Raw genomic sequence first — 16186 nt, 5'->3', positions numbered from 1 at the left:
CTATGTTTACTACAAGCTAAAACCAAAAAGCAATTAAAATCAGAATTAACTATAAAACCCAAACTTCTAGAGATACATTTTTCTTAGTGAGATTTACTGCTGACAATCTGATGTTAGTGTTCTTATCAGGGAGGGTCATTTGATAGACACACACACATTTAAAGAAGTAAAACTCTTCCCCACCCCCCCCCAAAAAAAAAAAGCCTCTTAACCTCTTCAATAATTGCAGACAACATAGGAATATACCAAGCCAATAGTATTCTGTAGATCAATGTTAAACTCTTTGTTGAAGTTTCCAAATAAGGCCGTAAGTTACTCATTTTGTGGGAACATTATGAAAATTAAGACCTCAGACACAAAACTCCCATGTTTAAGGCTCGGTAGGCCCTGAGGACATCAGAAGAAATACATTTTAGCATATCAGACCTAAAAGTATAAGACTATAAGAATGTTATATATTAAGATGTTTTGTTACATCAGTCAGATGGTTATTACTACCTTTAGGTTATACAATAAAGCTTATGTGACTGTAACCAGAGACTCATTTGGAAAAAATGGGAGAAATGAAAAATCTTGTTTAGCTATTTTTAGTTAGCATTTTTCCTAACTCTGGAATATAGCACGTTTACTGTAAGATCATGTAACTTCAATCAGGAACTTTACAGGTACATATCACATTACAATATTTGTGCAATTTTTACTTTTTTGCAACAGAATCATTGTCTTGTTCTGGGCACAGGATAAACTGAAATGAAAAAGGTCTAATTTTGGTGTACAGGCAGTTCTGAACCTGACATTCTTTCATATTTCAAAGCACTACTTGACAAAATTAAAAGTAAAGCATTAATTAACACTGGGGGTGGGGAGCAGGGTTGGTGCAAAATATGCCACACACAGAAGGAATTTAACAGCTTATTCTGGACCTGTCTTTAGATGTAAACTCCTCAAAGAAACAGCTCTCCTTCATATATTTGAAAGGCATCTTATATCCAGAGCACTCTATCACTAACTTCTAGGACAACAAGTCAACAGAAACTAAACAACTCTCACCCCTTAATGCAACAAGACTTCTACAGTCTCAAAAAAAAAAGACAAGAGCAAACACAGCCCAGATGGGGGTTCTACAAGCTATTTCAAATTACATTATTCTAAGGCTCATGTTTCAATGACCACGTTAACAGCACTGGTACTGTCACTTCTGTAATTAAAACCAAGCTTCCCACGTGCAAGTGGAGGGAATCTGATCCTGCCATTGCACTGCAGATGGGAGAACTCCCAGTCAGCCCCAGTAACACGTGCCAGGCAGGTGCTAAAGGGATCAACACAACTGCCCAAGATAAGACTGCACTGAAATGTATGAGCCATACCTTCAAGTTTGTCTGTCTACACTCCTATAACTTCCCTTTCTTTCTTTCTTTCTTTCTCCCCCTTGTCCCCAGCCAGTCCTGGTAGAGAACTAAAATGGTGAAGGAGCTTCGATTTTCTATCAATGATACAGACAATCCACAGGATTCAAGCTGTGAGTTCCAATTCTGCCTCTGAGTTCCTTCAGCAGCTATGATTAGCAATGAAGATGGATGCAATTTGGAGCTTCAGACACCACAACCTGATTTGATTTGAGGACCAATTGCTTCACCTTCTCCAGAACAGTTTAGAAAGCCATTGAGCCAAGTTTAAATGGAAGAGTGTGACACCACCATTTGTCTTTGCAGAAGCAGTAGTACATTTAACTTACAGAAAATGAGCTAAAAGACTCATTACAGATGACAAGAGCCTCCCCATTCTAAAGATAAAACCACCTCACAACCTGGATTTTTAAATACCAGTCAAAACAGTCCAACACATGAAAACAGATGAAACTACCCTCAGCTCTGCTCGTCCTGTACTTGGAGCTCTGACGAAAAACTCTTCCTGAACACAGTCTTTCCCATCCAAGGGGTAGGAGATAAGATGACACTTGCTAGCAAAATGAAAAACCACATTTGGCCTAGTGGAAAGTTAGCACGAGTATGTTTCAAAATCCCAGAATGGTTTCCACTCACCTGGGCAGATTTAAGGGATGTTGCTTTGCTCATTTTACCCATGCACAAGCCTCTCTTTTTTAAAAAAGGCTTAGTATGTATCTTGAATCAAAGAAGGACATTCTAAAGCCCCTTACACTTCAAAGGGAAAAAGTTTGCATAATTTAACTCACCAAGGATTAACCATTTAAGCCATCTTTAAATGTAAATACCCTCCCATTCTCACAGACATACCTTCCCTCCTCCTAGAGGAAAAAAAGTGTCAGCTCTTTATAACACAATCAAAACAATCCATACATCAACTCCCCACTTCTACACAATAAATAAGGCATTCATGGAAACAGTTGGGGTTTTGTTAACTAAAAAATAAACTAGAAGACTATAAAAAGTCTGCCTCTAACCTATGGCAGAAGCTCTTCCTGACTTCATACCCTATGCATTCCCTATCTAACCTCCTGTGACATGTATAAAACTATCAGTACTATTCTGCTTTTTGTACCCAAAACATGGCCTAGAGGGAATGCTTTACAACATCGTGGTACTGCAAACAGAAATACAAAAAAGAACACCAAGCCTCATTTTGCTCAGTGAATTATCAGTTTCCAGTTTTAGATAAAAAAAAAATTACCTTCTGTGTAAAAGTGGCTAAATTCCTGCTCATGTGAAAAACTGGATGACCTGAGCTATTATTTTAGTGAATTACTTTGTTATTTAGGACTGTTTACCTACACCTACAATACGAGGAAGCCCCAGTCCTAATTAAGTCTGTAAGTTTACACTTTACTAACAGTGCAAAGTTTCACTTGAATAAGCAAACCAGGGAATTTTTTTTCAAAAATTCAATTATTTACACCATGGAAAGACCTAAATTATTTGAAGGTGGAGTTTGGCCTTTTTTTCTAAAAAAAAAATTAAAATCATGCATTCTGATACCTTCCATTAAGTTGCCGGAAATAGTTTTGGTTAATTAAACCTCAAAAAATGTCAGTTACTATGTTAAATCTTAAAACTGGAATTTATTTTATTTTCAGCTTGCAGCTGGGAGGCAAAAAAAATGAAGGAAGGTCAATAGAAAATAGAAGTGGTCCCCTCCTAGCTCTACTAGCCCAATGTTTTGTCTCAAAATTTGAAGAAATTCGAAGGGAAATTATTAGGAGGCTACTGGTTTGGAGGTTTTTTTAACTAACATGCCTAGAAAAATCAGTTGATTAACTTTTACTGTTCTTAAGGTGTGTAGTAAATTTCTCATTCCAGTCACTGAGAAATTTCTGCCTTCCTTCCACATGTCAGAGAGACAGAGGGATGGAGGGGGAGGAGTTGGGAGGAGAATACAACTTTCTAGAAGGAACACACACAGTAAATTCTAGTGACTGTTTTAACAACTGGAGATGCAAGGAAGAAGAAATATTCAGAAAACTCTGCTCCAGCAGTGATTATTTTCTTCTCATTTGAGTTCCCTTAAGAATGAAGGGATCTCCAATTTCTTGGTTTATTCTTTTAAACATGAGGAGATATTTCATGCTGCAAGCCAAACCTTATTTTACTTTTAGCAATCTACTTTATCTTGGCAAGAATCAGGCTGTATGAACAATGCAAAGTGAAGCAGAAGAGCCTTAAGAGTTTTGGAAAGAGGTCCAGAATACAAAAGGAGATGATCTGGCCCCAAGACTGAAAGCACAGAATGAAAAACTAGAGGTACCTCTACCACTGGCAGTGCTGCTGCTCTTCTGACAGGGAAAGCTTCAGCTATGTGCACACCTCCTGCACTGACAAACTATTCCTTGAATTTTAGCTATCTACCAGAGACGTTCAGAGGACAAAACCAGAAAAGCAGCAACACCACAGAACAGCAACATTCAAGAATAACTACAGCCTTCCGCTTCCACAGAGGAAAAGAAGTGTTATTAACTCTATCTGCCAGTAGGGGGAAATGCCAAACAAGTGGAAAAAAAGAACGTTAAGCACAAAACGCTAAAGAAAACTCAACGGTACAGACCAATACCCCATCCACATACCCTCAGCAGCTTAGGAAGGGGGGAGGTGGGATGAAAGAAATATATATGGCTCAAAGTAACCGAGGATTTTGCTCACTCTTCAGGCTTTAGAGTGGAAACAGTGAGAGTCCAAAATATAATCACTGAAGAACAAGCAAAAGCAAGGTTTCAGTTTCAGTGTTAGCCCAGAGTGACTACAAATCAATTAAAGTTTTCTTAAATGTAGTGTTTCAATGAAGAGCAAAGTTTTTTTGATTATACAACCGAGAGAAGTGATGTGAAGGAATTTAAACTTTTAAAGGACTCTCCAACATGAACCTATGAACAAATTTATTTAAACTGAATATATACATCCTAGAAAATCATTCTGCATTACAGAAGACTTCTTATTACATTTATACAGAATCCCAAGAGTCTGGACTTTTTTTTTTTTTTTTCTAAAGAGATTTCAGAGCAGCAGGGGTCCCATTAGACACCCTGGTTTTCCTTCTACCTTGTAAATGTTATCCCCACGCCATTTCCATGGTTACAAAGTACAGTTAAAACTACTTAAAGGGAATACAAGTGAAGGGAATAAATGCATGTTAAATGTATTTTGATGAAGGGCAACTTGCATGCAATACACAGAAGACAGACCCAATTACACAGTACATTTTGAAGAAATAGAAAACCAAAATGTGAAAAAGTGTTAACAAAAGAAATTTAACATGCATTTACAATGGAAAAAACAAAACAAAACAAAAAGCAAACAAGCGTGCCCTCAAATCACAAAGACTTCCAGTTTAAACCATCACAGGCTAAGAATCCCAAGTAGCAATGAGATTTCCAAGGACAGATACATGGAGATCAGGTACAAAAGCTTCTACTGTTGGTACCTTCCCACAAATATCAGACACAGGCTAGGTACACAAGTAATAATACTAACCAAATACTAAAAAATGCAGATTAATTGCAATTATATGGTAGGGCACCTTGTAACAACAGGTTATCTTTTTATACTTCTGTATTAATAAAGCTCTTTCAAAATCAGGTGCTGTACTTTCAGTGAAGCACTTTCAGTGTATCCATGAAATCTTCTAACTGAATGGTAGTTCTCCAAGCATGTATAAGCAAAGAGTAGACCAAAAGTGTATCAACAGGTTTAAGTAAATCCCAGCTCTGTGCAGTTTATAGTTCTACCACCAGTTTCTCCACTTTCACTTAATTTGTCCTGCATCGGGAACACACCCTTGGGCACCTAATCTATCTAATCAATGCGTTCTCCTTTATCTTTTCTCTCAGTTGTAAAGTCCTATCACAAGCAGTCCCCCCCTCCTCTTTTTCTGGAAGGAGTGGTGGGTGAGGGAGCATCACATCACACTCCACAGAAAGCTGAAGTGATTCACAGATAGGTCTGGGGAGCACCAAGAACAAGCTTAAGCAGCAGGAATACTGGGCTGGCAGCAGAAGGGAGATTTCCTTCCAGGCTGTTCAGGCTGGAGAAGAGGAGGCTCAGGGGAGACCTCATCACTCTCTACAACTCCCTGAAAGGAGGTTGGAGCCAGGGGGGGGTTGGGCTCTTTTCCCAGGCAACTCTCAGCAAGACAAGAGGGCAGGGTCTCAAGTTGTGCCAGGGGAGGTTTAGGTTGGAGATTAGAAAGAATTTCTTTACGGAGAGGGTGATCAGACATTGGAATGGGCTGCCCAGGGAAGTAGTGGATTCTCCGTGTCTGGAGATATTTCAAAAGAGCCTGGATGTGGCACTCAGTGCCATGGGCTGGGAACTGCAGCGGGAGTGGATCAAGGGTTGGACTTGATGATCTCTGAGGTCCCTTCCAACCCAGCCCATTCTATGATTCTAGGATTCAGCAGTTGAGTTCAGTGTGCTGTAGTGGTTAAAGGACAGAGCACTTTGCTGTTTGTTTTTCTTTTTAACTAAATCCATGATCATCTACTCATCTTTCACTTTCCCCACCTGGTCAGAAGTTCAGCTTGTGAGTTAAGTTTTCAATGAGCCAGTCACACAGACACATTTTCATTTTGAGACTGGGAGACCTACAGAACAACTGGGAAAAGGAGGCATCTGAGTTTGCCAGGCATCTGAAGTCTGTACTTTCTGCTTGTTATTCAAGAAGAAGAGAAATCACCATTATTTTCTGCTTATCATTTTTATGGCACAGGGGATAACAGTTCTTTACTGCATCATCCAGGAAAAGACTGTATAAGGTCAAGGATTAAAATAAGGAGTAGTTTAAACACTGAAATTAAACTAACCTGTGATGGTTTTTTCCTTACAAGTAAACTTCCCTGTCAATGTACTGGAACAAGTACTGGTCCATGCTTCCTGTCTGGCACTTTTCTTTGAATAAACTGGCCCCTTCAATTCAGTTATTTGAGCACATGCATTAAAAATAAGCCATTTCCTGTATACAAAAGTACAACTTAATGATTAGCTGCTAATGTGCATCGTTGTGCTCTGTATTTCATGATACTGAAAAATACTTGGAAGAATACAGAAGCTCATTTTATCTTTTGTGGAACTTTTAACAGGAAGAAAGCTCAAAATTTTAAAAGTATACATAAACTCTTGCCTTTACAACACTACAGATCTAATATGGCTCTAATATGTTGCAGGCTTCTAACTAATTGTTGGAAGACAATAGGGAAACTATTTGTTAGTGAGCAGATGTTCCCATGACAAAAGTATCAAAGAGCAATCATTTGTTTCTTCATCTGTCTTCAGATTTTAAGAACAAGATGAAAAAGGTACTGCTTTTCACCTGCTAGAAGTGATATTTTTCCTTCTCAAAAGAATACCAACAACATAATTTCACATAGTTCTATGCAAGTTAAGTCTCAGACTTGTGTTGCATTCTCTGAACCCTGTAAAAGGCAGCTGGGACCCTCTGCTGCTGCCAGAAATGTGTCACATTTTTCTCTCCAGTAAGTATAACGTTTTAAGTACAGTCCACTAACATTTACAAAACACCTTTTTCATTCTACATTTCAATTTTATTTGCATTTCAGTAAAACTTTTTATTTTACCAGCTATTATTTTATTATACTACGTTGTCATTTTGTCATCCCTGATCTCACCTGAGTATAGAGACCCACAAAAAAAACAAAATAAAAAGGAAAATAGAAACAAAAATAAACTTATGACTAACAGAAGTTCAGCATGCTGAACTAAAGAAACTGCACAGCATAAGGGTTTTCATCAGTTTCTAGTTTCACATAGTGATAATTTATGATAGAGCACCTAAAGGCAACAACATGCTTTACAAGCAGCCTAAATAAAACACCAGTAAACAGCATTAGGTAAAGCATTTTTGTTTCAAACTCCAAACTTAAAAGAATATTGCAAGCTCCTTTCTCTCCCTCTACATCCCAAAATAAAAGCATGACAGAGAAGGTATTTCATTACATTCTTAGAACTGTAATAAGCAGAGTCAGATCCAGCCACTCACATTTGGCATGCAGGATGTACACACTCCCCAGTACATCACACTGAGAAAAAACACTTGCTGAGCTACCTGCCTTCCCAAGGCCTCCAAGGCCTAAATCAGGGAGGCTCTGTGAGCAGTGCTGCTGCACATCAGCACATCTACTGCCTCTTCTCCCTATTTCCCTTCAGATTTAAACTACCAGATCATTGCAATGTCAGCCTTTTTTCTCTGCTTCCTTCAGCTGTAGTGTCCGTATCGAAAAAAAGGCAAGGGACTCACAATCTACTGTGCAAGATTTGACCCTGGTTTATTTTGTTTTTTTCTTCTGTAATATACTAACTACCCTGCAGCTACCAAGCCATCCTCATCTGATGGGCTTTGTCCCTTGAATGCAATAGGACTTAGGCTTCCAGGCTGCAACACTGTTTTAGCAGCTTAACTCTAAGGGGAAAAAAAAAACAACAAAAGACCCTCTTTTCATTTGCCTGCTGAACTCAGATTTCCCCATTCTCTCAACAGATACAAAAGTCCAACACTGGTTCAATATTCACACATTTCTCTCTCTTTTCTTTAGCCAGGGGGGGGTTGGTCTCTTTTCCCAGGCAACTCTCAGCAAGACAAGAGGGCAGGGTCTCAAGTTGTGCCAGGGGAGGTTTAGGTTGGAGATTAGAAAGAATTTCTTTACAGAGAGGGTGATCAGCCATTGGAATGGGCTGCCCAGGGAAGTAGTGGATTCTCCGTGTCTGGAGATATTTCAAAAGAGACTGGATGTGGCACTCAGTGCCATGGGCTGGGAACTGCAGCGGGAGTGGATCAAGGGTTGGACTTGATGATCTCTGAGGTCCCTTCCAACCCAGCCAATTCTATGATTCAGCACCAATTCCTCACTGCCCTGATTATTTTCATACCAAGCTATTAAATAAAAGTGCAATTGAGCAGTTGCCCAAGTACCTCAAGTGTTCTCTTATAAAGAACTCGATTTCTCTGTCAGGCTAATCCTGACAACTACTTTAAGCATTTTATTTTATCTATTTCACCCTTTTTGTGCTCTTCAGATTCCCAATCTACCTTGTAGCTTTGCAACACTAGGACAAAAAGAAAGTTTTGTCTCTGTATAGCATGAACTTCCTCACTCAGGCAAGGTAGAACAATACTGAGATAAACCCCACATTTTCTCCTAGCTTTTAGTCTGAATGACATTTTGAGTAAAGTACTTGATGCAAAAGTCATGAGTGTCACAAAGCTACTGGGGAACCACAACAGCATGAACTAAGGTACACATAAAGTTTCAAGATTCACTTTCAGACAAAAAAATAGTCATATTCTAGAGGTTGAACATATATTTTAAAGAACACTAAAACTTAGAAGTAGGTAGGCAAGTACAAAAATGCACACTTTATCTGAATCCTGGAGGCAAAAATGGTTTTATTGTACTTTCTCCTTAAATCCATACAAAAAAATCAAAACAAACAGATGAAAACCATCACAACCATTTGTTCCTTTCAGGAATTGTTCCACAAAAATGTAAAAAAGAGAGATTTCCCAAAGAATCCAGTGTAAGATATAATTAGGTAAACAATGATCTAACTATAACATTGCAATGGAAACCCTGACACATTTCATACATAAAACATTGACAGAACCCTGAAGATCTTACTATTGGAGAACAAGCAACACAAAAAAGATGGGCAGGTGAGAACCAAGTTTATATTAAGTTTAACTATGCACCTCAGAAAGACCCATTTTCCTCATTATAGAATTGTTTTCTCATCTCAAAATTTGAGCAGTTGTTTTCTCCTCTCTACTCTGCACAATATATCTGAACTAAATTACAAGGATATTTCCATCCATTGTCTTGCAAGAAACAGCTGTCCTAGAAGGAAAGCAGGAGGGAACCACTTCCCAAGCCCTTTTCAGCACCCTCTGCTGCAAGAAAACATATCCCTGTACCAGGAGGCATTTAAGTTCCCAAAAGAAACATGAGCATTTTAGAGAACTCCAAAACAAGATGCACTTAATGTCTAGGAAGTAACTGCTAGTGAATAATGCCCCCTATTGTAATTTTAACCCATGCTAAACAGCATATTTAAAAATCATCTATTAGAGAAGCATTAAGAGTTTAAATTATTTCAGCCTTTTCTATTTTCTCAAGTTGCATTAAAAAGCACATAATATCTGGCACAGATTCTGGGGGGGAAGTGGCTTGTAAATATCATCCTTTCATATAGACTACAGACTCCAGTCCTGGAAGAATGCTCATTAGTACTTATTTTTCTGAAGAGGACAGGATGGTTGTGCCCCAAAGGACCCTGGGATCAGCCATGGCATGTGTCACCAATTTCAGAACTAGTTCATCCAAACAGCCTCTGGTCAAGCCACTTCAAGTGTTTCATCTTCCAAAGACCAGCACACAATTAATAATGATATTTGGGTTTTGGTTTAACAATGCAAGTATTCATTTTTTGGCTTCGAGTGTTCTTAGAAGTGTCTGAATAAATATCACTAATATACAAAGCAATGACTAGTCCAGGTTAAGATAGAAAATTCAAGCAAGTAAGGCTTAGATTACATATGCTGGAAAAATAAATGAACAACCAACCACAAAAGAAAACTGTAATATAATAAAACCCCATCAAACCACATTTTTCAGACTTCTCATTCATGAACATTTTAAAATGGTCACTCATCTTTCAAAACCTGCAGAGAAGTTCTTACACAAGCAGTCAAGGTAACAGTAATTTTTATGAAACTTTTTGCAGTTTAAATTCCTGCTCAGTCACACAGTACACTAGGGACTGTTCAAATTCCACAACAAATTAATACTAACCTACAAAAAAAAAAAAGATTTTCCACAACTTGCCAAGCACCACAAGTATGCACCCACACAGGAGTTCAAGATGCTAAGAGCTTCTAAATATAATAATGTAAAACTGTAATCACCAAATTCACAAACAGCAAGGAAGTTGAAAGGGGATTCTCCCAACAATAATCTAAATCACCTGGGTACCTGAAAATCTGTGCAATCTGTACACACTGAGCAAAGGATGCAATTCCTACAGCAGGTAAATTGTTACAGTCTGGATGTCACACCTGCCTGTTGATGCATGAAGTTTCAGTTTTCCTGCTCTCCAAGTTGAAAGTCTGGAGAAAAGTGCAGTTTGTCACAGTCCTCCCTCCTGACTCTGAGATATGGTAAGAAACAACACATGTACTACTCTGTCAGTCTAATTATTTAATCTCAAATCAACACTTAAAGCAGCAAAGAAAAGTCACATGTGGAAGTGCAATTCTCAAAAGAAGAGAACTTTCCAGCAATATTCCTTCTCTTAGAAGAGTTTGCTCCCATTTTCCTAAAAACTCAACTAGTTAATACAAACTCCCAGAAAAAAAAAATCAAACTGAGACATACATCAGCAAGGATTAAACTTGCCAAGACATAACACATGCTCTTTGCCTGACAGTTGAAACTGATCATAATATCCCTCATTAAGCTCAATGTTTGCCTTTCAAACTATAATTTCAAATAAAATCCATGAAAATACTACATAGACAATGAAAGGACAATCTTGATATTTATAAAAAAATAAATTTACAGCTTGTCATAACAAAAACTAGACAGACTTGATAGAAAAGACAAGACAGGGATTTACAAAAACTGGAAAAGGAAAGAACTGAAAAGAGACTGGAAATGCCATTGCCTACCAGAAGTCTCATAATTCACAGTGCAAAACTTACAAAGCAATGGTCATTTAAACTATCATTAAACAAAGTAAAAAAAGAAAAAACAAAATGCTATTTGAGGAACACTCTCTTCTAAGCAGTCAGATAAAAAGATTGCAATCTTAATGAAATAAAGCTTTTGGACATAAAACTTGAAAGCAAAAGAACAGGGACACTGGAACACATACATCTTGAACAGCAAAGGTTCATACACCACATTGGATCAAAACCAAAAGGAAACCATTCGTATACCTCACACCAGCCTAGAGCAAAATCCAAGAGAGGACCTTCTTAAGAATATATGAAAAGACTGAAAATAAAGAAAACACTAAACAGTCAAAAAGCAGGGAAGTTACCTTAACAAGCATTGGGACTGAGTCTGCAAACATACTTTTAACTGATCTGGCAAAAATGAAAGTTGCAGAGATCATGATGCTTTCCATTATTGCAGACAGTTAAAACTAAAGCAAACTTCAAAGAGTTATAGGGAATCTGATAATACCAAATGACTGATCTTCATTTGTCATTTTATTGTCCTGTGTATCCTAGCTATAAATACACAATGATGAGTCTAAACCAGGCCTTAATAGTTACAAAAAAGATTGAGATTACTGGAAGCAAACAGTTCAACTCCCAGCAGCGTAAGTCAGAGAAAATCTCAGAAGGTATTAGAAACAAAACAGAGAATATTCTGCTGTGATGCAGGCTGCAGGTAATCCTGGCTGCTTCACTTCCAAAAGGGAAGAGCTAGAAACAGTAGAGAGAGGAATGACATTTAGGGAGCATGTTTAAAAGAAAGGTAACTACTTTTCTCACATCAACACATCACGCACACAGAAAACACAGTTAAACTTATGTAAAATTTCACCACTCTGAAACACTGTAGAATCCAGATACATAAATGAGATCAAAAAGGCAGCAAACAAGTTTACCTATAAACACTTTTATGTTGCTATTCACAGTGCAATAGCCCAAATGTAGCTTCCATCTCAGGCAGAGGCTAAACAAGTTTCTCTCGGAAATTTACTGTTAATATTTCAGAAGCTGACAAAATTCACTCATTTCCTATGCCATTCAGTCAGCTGCTGCTGCTGGCCACTGATAAAGGGAAGATGCTGACTTGGATGGACATTTGGTCCAGCACAGTATGTCAGCTCTTACACTGAACAGCCATACCAGTACATGTGTGGGGTTGTTTTGGAGGTTGGTACTTCTGGTAAATAAACCAGGCTATAATTCAAGCATGAAAAACAAACAAGAAAAGCAGAAACTGTGACTTCTGAAGCAGAAATTAAACTAGTTCATGCTTATCATGTAATATAATGCAATGCTAAAATAAAGACATAATCAAATATTCCAGGGTGAGGGATTTTTTTGTTTTTACATAACCTGTCAGACTGCTGACTTCTCCTACAAGTCCTCTTCCTAATCAGGATGTCACCCCAAGTAGATTCACACAGTCTCTCCTAACCAAGAAAGACCCAGAAAGCAGCACTAGACATAAGCCATGGATATTTGCTGGAAAAAACTGCCAAGATCCATTTAAGATTGTTACCAATTTGGCTTTTTCCCAGCTGTCCAGAGGAAAGATATCCTGAACCAATGGATTCAAAGGGAACATGTAGATGAATGTCTGACTTTTCTCCAAGAAAACCGAACCTGCCAAAGTCATCCTGGAGCAGTACTGGATGCTCTTCCTCTTTAGTAAGGAAGTCTAGCTGAAGAAGTACCAATGTCATAGAAAACACATAACTTCAAGCTGAGGTCCCGGACAAACATCAAACAGAATTCTGCTAGGAAGTACTGCTAATCCTGCTAGAAAGAATTGCCTAAACAATTTGGTGAACGTCTGCTTTCTCATCATTGTCAGCTTCCTTCTCTTCTGACAGATGAGCTTTTGAAGATAGCCAAGCTGAAAGCCATGCAGGATAAACAAGCAGGTCTAAATCTGTGAGAAACACAAAAGTTTCTTCCTCTAGAGCCCAAATTATAATGTGGCTGGAAAAAAAAAAAAAAGTGTTTGGTACACACTATCTTTTACTGCTGCTGTAGGCAGCAAGGTGAAGATGGAGGTACCAAATAAGCTTATCATCCTTACCAGGAACAAGCAAGTATCAAGGATAAAACTGTGTAAGAAAGAACAGAAGCTTTGTGATCACTTTTGTGAAGACAAAGATGTTGCCTCAATTAAAATATTATAATATTATTAATAATATTATAGTACATAACATATATTATAATATATATCATATACTAATAATAATATATAAAAATATTGAGGCAACATACTAAAAGCTGACCACAATGCAATTCACACAAGAAACATCTGGAGTCACATAAAAAAACCCAACAAAGTAAGAATTTCAGGCTGCACTGAAAGGTTATTTAAATAACCTTCTGCTTACAATCACACAGGTTGGTTTGGGGTTCTTTCATTTGTTTTGGAAGAGGTGGATTGTTACCTAGGCCTGTAATAGTATTTAAGTTGGCCCTGCTGAAAGATAATGCCCTTGTCATCCTAAAGATCATTTGTGTGAACTACATAGGCAGCAAACACCACTACAAACTAACAATTCAAAGAAACTGGCACCCTTATTTCTAGCTGAGAATTTCAAATTTACTAGATGTTTTCTCATTCCACACTGTCCTGAGGTGAATGCTTCAGGTTGGATTTGTTGATATCCCCAAGAGAAACACAAGTTTTAATCACAGCATGTATGCAACGTGTACCACGTTTATTCATGCTTCGGTGCTTCTGAGGATCATCCAAGGGGCAACATTTCCCTTTTCTTCAAAAGTAAAACCCATCACAGATGCATAATTTGTCATTCAGAAACTTGGAAAGTTTCCTTCTAAAGTGCCCTATCTGTTACTAAGAGCAAATTCCTGTAGCAAGCAAGGTACAAAAGAGCTTTAACCAGTTCCAAGAAACCTCTCAAATGCCACTCACCTCTTTTGCTCACAACAAAAAACAAATGCTCTTGCTCTCCTATATTCAAGAGGAGTTTCTGCTCTCCCCTGTATCTACTGATACTTCTTTAACTATTAAACTCAGTTGTTCCCAATATATTCCAAACTACAGAAAATTATTTTGATGTATCTTCTTTTCTTCTGAAACACAGGCTTCATGGAGATGACAGATGAACTGGGCAACTGTATCAGTGTCTCCATATTTATGCCCATTTGCCCACAATTCCAAGCCTCTGATCTTAGTGATGATGTAGGCTGTAACACCATTCTCATGTTGGTTTCCTTCACATTTCTATAACAATTGCATTTAAAGCAAAATCACTTCCTTTGGCAACATGGAGAACAAGAACTGAACATTTTTCTGAAAAATGCAGTGCCATCCAATGTTCAGTCTTTGCATCTCAGGCCTTTAATGCCAAGGCAATGTACCTGAAAATTATTTCAGAAAAAACTCTTCAAGCAGTGGTTAAGTAAGTGGCATTAACTGCACATGAACAGGAAATGCCAATTGCTAAACTAGTAACCCAAGAAGATGCTCCTGAAAGTTTCATTACACCCACCTATAAAATCAAGAATCACAGAATATGCCAAATTGGAAGGGACCCATCAGGATCATCAAGTCTAACTCCTTTCCCTATTTAGGGCACCCCCAGAACCAAAACCAGAACTCTACTTCACAGAAGTCACATCACAGAATATGAGATGCAGTTGCTAGTGAAGCTCCCTTGCATTTGGCCTTGATGCTGTTTCCACAGTTACAGAGTTGAGATGTCATAATATAAAAACACTTCACTAAAGAGACTACAAAACCAGCTTATTGCTGAAAGCCAACCCCAGGCTTATGCAAAACATTAACAACTCTAATGAAACATTAGAGGGACACATACCAAAGCTCCTAAATTCCACAAATACTCTAAACACCAGCAGATACAACAAGCAGTGGCATTAACAGCTGCAACCAGAGATACTCCAGAACAAGAGACATGCATTTAAAAGATCATGATACAATATACCACAGGAGGCCAAGAGCCTAATGCCATGGGTGGTCAAAGAATCACGCACATAGAGTTCTAGGCACCAAACTCACACTTTTAACTCACACTTTTAAGTGAGGCACATAACAGAAAGGAAGCCACAGCTTTCATGTTTGCACTGGAATACAGCATCTTTGCTAAGCAGTACTAAAAAGTTAGTGCAAGCAACACTGGACCCAGCCAGATGTGACAGATGGAAAAATTTGTGTCTCGCTGACTCTACTGATTTTCCACTTGGAAAAGGGTTTTTTCCAAAATAACTAAACAAGATACCTGTCTCTGAACATTACTCACTTGGGAAGATTGGAGAATTCTGCTCCCAGAAGCTGCACAGCAAATTGTTTTAACAAGCAGTTAAGACCAGCACTGACGACACTAGTTACTCACTGTGACTTCTGCTGGGCACTGAACCATTCCATGCAACTCCCTATGTTAAGTCCTTCTGTACCAGACTCAAGTATCCTGGTGCAGAAACAGTGATATTATGCAGAAAAGATATTGGAGCTTCATTCACACACTGGTCATATGCAAAGTACATTCTGGGTATGTTACAATTTAGTAAATGGAAGCACTAAAATCTTAACTCTCAGCCTCTGGACACATTTAGCATGTGTGCCAATGTAACCATACCTGTAAAAAACATAATTGTGCCTACACAGTAATATGCAATTCCTTGTATTAATTGTAGTATAATGCAAGGGAGCTAGATGGGTGGACAAGAAAAGTTACAGCAACAACTACCACCACCACTCTTCCTCCTATATTTTTTCAGTTTCTGCAGAACTTAACTCAGGACTGTTTCCTGGCACCAGTGCAACTCATATTTAACAGGATACCAAATTCATATTTATTGATTATTATCTCCACTATGCATCAGAGTATCTTCCATCCCCACTCAAACTTTACTTTTTCTTCAACCCAAGATAACCTAATACAAGGATATATCCAAAACTTCCAAAACCAAGCACCCTGCTTATTTTGTACAACCAGTTATACAAGAATCTCACCTCCTTTGGGGCAAG

At 38.2% G+C, this 16186-nt stretch overlaps 1 protein-coding gene across 10 annotated transcripts in view; it reads right to left on the bottom strand.

The window, feature by feature from the left end:
* Window positions 1-16186, bottom strand: part of PHF21A (PHD finger protein 21A) — a 128586-nt gene that overhangs the window by 99169 nt on the left and 13231 nt on the right. The window lies entirely within an intron of this gene.

Source organism: Calypte anna, chromosome 5A, assembly GCF_003957555.1.
Source record: "Calypte anna isolate BGI_N300 chromosome 5A, bCalAnn1_v1.p, whole genome shotgun sequence".
In the NCBI taxonomy this organism is placed as follows: Eukaryota; Metazoa; Chordata; class Aves; order Apodiformes; family Trochilidae; genus Calypte; species Calypte anna.
The sequence above is the reverse complement of the archived record's forward strand: the minus strand, read 5'-3'. Positions and strand labels throughout refer to the sequence as shown.